Raw genomic sequence first — 6,254 nt, forward strand, 5'->3', positions numbered from 1 at the left:
TCAGACATTTGTGACCTGCATCCTGCTGTCGCCCTCTACGACGACTTGGGCTGCTCACGGATCCTCCGCGAGGCAAAGGCGTACAAGAAGGGATCCAGGCAGCAGTTAAAAAACAAAAAGCACCGGGCGACACGCGCAGCCGCGTTTCTGTGGCACCGAAGCGCAACTTACGACTCTGGCAGGGAAGTATGTTGCACAATGCAGGTGATATCTACCACATTGACAATGTGCGCAGGGATCCACAGGATGAAGAAGGCGACCACCACACTGGTCACCAGCCAGTGATTTTTGCACTGCTGAACAGCGCCGTCTGGTTCACCCGCCGGTGGAGGCGGCAGTAGGACGTGACCAGCACAGAGAACGGGACCACGAACCATAAAAGGGTCTCCAAGACAAGGACAGCAACTCTTTCAGCATCGGAGCCCGTGTGTCGCTGGCACTTGAGCTCGCCATCAACCACATCACGAGTGGCAACGGCGAGGGCAGTCAGGGCACAGGCGAGCCCCCACAGGGCCAGGAGCAGCACCGCCTCCCCCTTGCGCCCCAGCCTGTTCCACATCTGCGGGTAGAGCACCTGGAGGTAGCGATGGACACCGAATAGAGTAACCGTTAGCACGTTACAACACAGGCTGAAGAAGAGCAGGAAGGTGGCTAACTTGCATATGCAGCATGGCCCAGAGTCCAGTCGTACAGGATATTATAGATCCAAACGGGAACCATGGCCAGGCACAGGATGTCGGAGGAAGCCAGGTTGAGCATGAGGCACAGGGTGAAGTTGAGGCGTCGGGACGAGCGGCGCAGGATGACCACCAGGACAGCTATGTTACCAGGGAGGCCTGGGCCACAGCACAGCCCCAGCACAGCCCCAGGCGGCCCGAATCCCGGGAGGTGGAGTCCAAGCTGGAGTTGCTGGAGGAGTTCATGTTCACAATGGTCCGTGAAAGAATACGAGATCTAAGAGCTACAGACAAAACATATCAAGTAGATTGTAGGTGTGTCTAGGGGCAATCCACACAGTTATATATTTTTCCCACATTTAATAATCCATATTTTTTTATGTGATTTTATCTTGTGTAAAAAGTTTTAATGATTTCAACTATTGACAGATAAATGGATGTGTAGTGCATTTATTCCATCTCTGTGTTGTTGGCTCTCTTTGAATGTATGGCCTTAGTTTAATGCTTCCATTTAGTGGCAAAATAAGGCTAGAAAAACTACAATTCTTCCCTGCAACAGATTCTAGCATAAATCTATCTTCTGTTATCTTCATTTGGGAAGCTGTTGACAACAACTGGACATTTGTATGAAGCACATTTATTTGGAGATACACAAAGATATATATATACTTGCATTATCGTGTTTCTTTAACACACATCTTCGACATTGTGCGTTTTTTTAGTTTATTATATTTGAATTATTATTATATATATATATTATTAGTAGTAGTATTAGCATCATTGTTGGGAAAGTGCTCTCAAGGTAAGAATTTCACTGTGCTATTTAACACGTGTTGTATCCTGGGCACGTGGTGAAATAACCTTAAACCCTGAAGGAAAGTGCAGCAGTGGCCTCTCACTGAGGGAGGTTTTTGTGCTGCTCTAAATCACTGTGTGAACACAGGACCACTGTGGTGACTCTGACTGTAGTAAACTCCTGTATCCTCAGCCTGGACATCTCTGATGGTCAGAGTGAAGTCAACACCATTTCCTCTCCCACTTCCACTGAACCTGGTGGAAACTCCTGTGAACCTGTCTGATGTGTAACAGATCAGGAGTTTAGGAGCTTCTCCAGACGTCTGATGGTACCAGGCCAGTTAATACTGTGAGCCAGAGTACTGAGTAACTTTACTACTGGTGCTACAGAGACAGTTTGACCCGGCTGGACTGATTGAGCTGCAGACTGAGTTAATACATACTGGCCCCAAGACCCTGCAGAGAGAAAGAAGGAAAATATCACATATAGGAAGGTAAAATATTTGGAAGATTATAACCGTAATTCCACATTTACAACATGATGCTTGCATACTGAAAATGTTCAAAATGTATCTCACCTTGTGCGTAACAGACCAGAGTCCAGATGAAGATGGGGATGAAAGTCATGGTTGCCGTGGGTTCTGTTTAAATGAAATACAGCTCTCACATGAAGTGTTCAACTCACAGGGCTATAAACACTCCCAGAGCACTGAAGCATGTGATGCCAATGCAAAGTGTCTCTCTATAGAAATGTTCCTCCTGGGCAAATCACTGCACTGTCATTAAGAAAAGTTCTGAAATCCTGCTCCATGTGTTGTCTGAAAGTCATTACAAAAACGTATTTATACTGACACATTCTTTCATTGCTGTATCAAGCTCTTTTCATGATTACTTGTTACAATATGATTCGATATTATCAACATAGTGCACAGCAGATTTCATACTCTTGAAAGTTTTTGCGGAACGGGGAACGTGAATGTGACCAATCTCCTGGAGTTCCAGAGTATACCAGTAGGGGGCATCAGTGGCAAAGTAAGATTAATTGATCAGTTCCATGTTGTGTTAATAACATTTTGAAGTAAAGTGAGTTAAATTAAAATGCCTATTCAGATGTAATATATCAAACAAGGTGTATATTTTTAAACAATAGGGTTATTGTTGAAATCTGAGATTGGTTTGACTAAATTTAGCTTGACAAAGAGCAAGACACATGTCTCTAAAGTTTCAAAGGTTTTTCTATGGACGTTGCATGAGTTTGTATCACTGTGGTACACTTTTGGTGGAGGCACTAGACTGGATTTTAGAAGTAAGTATATACACGTGTAATTTCTCATTTAAATAAATGTTCAGTTTTGCTATCTAATTTTTTTATTTGTTTTTTATTTTGCTAAGTGTGCTTGCTATCTTAAAAAGTCCTGTTGTTCATGTGAATATACTTTTTGGTTTCAACTTGTGTTTGAATGTCTTGTAAATTACATTATAACTTTATTAATGTTGTTCTGATAATCTTGAAAACATAAAAAAAAAGGTTATGTGTCTTTTAAATGAACCTGCAAAAGGCTATGAAACTTTTTCTTGATTACCAAATTCACATAGAAATAGGAGTTATATATGTTTCATTCTCATTGAAGGCACGTCTATGAAGAGTAGATTGTTCGATGTGTGCTATTTCCATGGTTCTCATGCTTAAATGTTGTTTTTGTTTTACTTTAGGTTTTGCACACCTGATCAAACAGCTGAAAATACAATATTTCTGGTTATGGAAAATATATTTCACAGCGGTTTAGATGATACAATGATTCTCTACTACACCAGGTGTCACGCCCTGACCTGAGAGATTCTTTTTATGTCTCTATTTTGGTGAGTTGGTGAGTTGGGGTGGGCATTCTATGTTTTGTGTTTCTATGATTTTCTATTTCTAGGTTTTGGCCGGGTATGGTTCTCAATCAGGGACAGCTGTCTATCGTTGTCTCTGATTGGGAACCATACTTAGGTACCCTTTTTCCCACCTGTGTTTGTGGGAAGTTAACTTTGTTTGATGGTACACAGGCGTCACGGTTGGTTTTGTATTGTTTATTGTTTTGTTCGTCGTCATTTCGAATAAAAGAGAAAATGTACACTCACCACGCTGCACATTGGTCCAGTTCTTTTAACGGCCGTGACACCAGGGCCCACCAACCCTGTTCCTGGAGCACTACTGTCCTGTAGGTTTTCACTCCAACCCAGTTCTTGTAGAGCTACTGTCCAGTAGGTTTTCACTCCAACCCTGTTCCTGTAGAGCTACTGTCCTGTAGGTTTTCACTCCAACCCTGTTCCTGTAGAGCTACTGTCCTGTAGGTTTTCACTCCAACCCTGTTCCTGTAGAGCTACTGTCCTGTAGGTTTTCACTCCAACCCTGTTCTTGTAGAGCTACTGTCCAGTAGGTTTTCACTCCAACCCTGTTCCTGTAGAGCTACTGTCCTGTAGGTTTTCACTCCAACCCTGTTCCTGTAGAGCTACTGTCCTGTAGGTTTTCACTCCAACCCTGTTCCTGTAGAGCTACTGTCCTGTAGGTTTTCACTCCAACCCTGTTCCTGTAGAGCTACTGTCCTGTAGGTTTTCACTCCAACCCTGTTCTTGTAGAGCTACTGTCCAGTAGGTTTTCACTCCAACCCTGTTCCTGTAGAGCTACTGTCCTGTAGGTTTTCACTCCAACCCTGTTCCTGTAGAGCTACTGTCCTGTAGGTTTTCACTCCAACCCTGTTCCTGTAGAGCTACTGTCCTGTAGGTTTTCACTCCAACCCTGTTCCTGTAGAGCTTCTGTCCTGTAGGTTTTCACTCAAACCCTGTTCCTGTAGAACTACTGTCCTGTAGGTTTTCACTCCAACCCTGTTCCTGTAGAGCTACTGTCCTGTTGGTTTTCACTCCAACCCTGTTCTTGAAGAGCTACTGTCCTGTAGGTTTTCACTCCCGGGAGGCTAAGACCAGTGATTTTATAGAAAATGGATTCAGTATTAGTAATATCATGAAGACCAGTGGGTTTATAGATAATGGTTTCAGTACTAGTAATATCATGAAGACCAGTGAGTTTATAGCATGTCCTCAGTATTAGTATCACTGTAGGTCACAGGAGGCTGCTGAGGGGAGGATGGCTCATAATAATGGCTGAAATGGAGTGAATGGAAGGGTATCAAACACAGAAACCATATGTTTGATTAGTTCAGTACAATTCCAATCATGCTCGCTTAGCCTCCCGGGTTAAGGGCGCTGTACTGACCGGGAGGTCCATGGGGCGACGCACAATTGGCCCAGTGTCGTCCGGGTTAGGGAGGGCTTGGTCGGTAGGGATATCCTTGACTCATCGCTCACCAGCGACTCCTGTGGCGGGCCGGGCGCAGTGCGCGCAAACCAAGGTTGCCAGGTGCACAGTGTTTCCTCCGACACATTGGTGTGGCTGGCTTCTGGGTTGGATGCGTGCTGTGTTAAGAAGCAGTGCGGCTTGGTTGGGTTGTGTATCGGAGGACGCATGGCTTTCAACCTGAGACAAGATAGTAGCTACTAAACAATTGGATACCACAAAATTGGGGAGAAAAAGGGGTAAAATTCAAAAAAAAATATATATATATATTTAAAAAATCACTGGTCTTCATGACATTACTAGTACTGAATCCATTATCTATAAAATCACTGGTCTTCATGATATTACTAGTACTGAAGCCATGTGCTCTAAACTACGTTGATGCTCTATTCTAGGAGCGTGGCGGTTCCGTGACCATAAAAATCTGAATTTCAACCCAACCAAAGCTCACAATCTCACAGCCTTAATCTTCTGGGACTGGGGCAGCTGTGTGTTTGACTAGAGAACTGAACATGGACTAGGGAAGCAGATATTACACTGGACTTTGCATAATGTTCAAATATGGGACTTCAATCTAAGATCTTTTTATTAATTTGTATAAATAAAACAAAATGCCGTATTGACAGATATATATAATCGTGACATCAAAATAGTACTTCTTGAATGGAACCATTATGACTGTATTCACTCTTTCAGGGTTGGAGGGGTTTAGAAGTTGAGTAGGTGATGAATAGTTGGGAAGTTGGGTTTGGACAGGGTCAACATTCATATATTTGTGTTCTGAAATGGGTGATTTTCATAATATGAAGTTCAATCAAAACTTTCCCAAAAAATCGAAACCTTTTCTGAATGTTGTTGTCAGGATTTGGCCAGGGTTGTTCCGGTTTTTGGTCACTAGATGCCCCCATTGTGCCTTTTGACCTTTTGTTTTCCCTTGATCCCCATTATTATTTGCACCTGTGCCTCGTTTCCCCTGATTGTATTTAAACCCTTTGTTTTCCTCAGTCCTTTGCTCTGTGTTTGTATGTTAGCACCCAGCCCTAGTATTCTGTTAACTCTTGTTGATCCCGGTGGACGCTCTTGTGGAATTCTGTTTTTTGTTCTTGTTTATTTATTTTTGAGTATCTTTTGAGGCTTTTTGTGCTATACCTACCACCTTGTGGATTTACCTTTTTTTGTCTTGGAGGATTACCTTTGTTCTTGTGGAATTCCTTTTGAGGTTGTGGAGTTACATGTGTTCCTGAAGGACTTCACTTTTTACTACATTAAATACACCGTCTCAAGTACTGCTGTGTCTGCCTCATCTTCTGGGTTCTGCCGACTATTCGTGGCTCAGTTGGTTAAGTGACTGTTTCTCACTCCGGAGACCCGGGTTCGTACCGGGTCCTGACAGAAACACAGAGCCAAAAAATGAATCCAGAGGCAGCCAGTTCCCAGGACCTTGT

The 6,254-nt window shown here is 43.3% G+C and overlaps 1 pseudogene; it reads right to left on the reverse strand.

Moving 5' to 3' along the window:
• On the reverse strand, positions 1-2,099 carry LOC135572640 (atypical chemokine receptor 2-like; annotated as a pseudogene).
• Between the last annotated feature and the right edge of the window lie 4,155 nt (positions 2,100-6,254).

The sequence above is a fragment of the Oncorhynchus nerka genome, linkage group LG7, assembly GCF_034236695.1.
Source record: "Oncorhynchus nerka isolate Pitt River linkage group LG7, Oner_Uvic_2.0, whole genome shotgun sequence".
NCBI lineage: Eukaryota > Metazoa > Chordata > Actinopteri > Salmoniformes > Salmonidae > Oncorhynchus > Oncorhynchus nerka.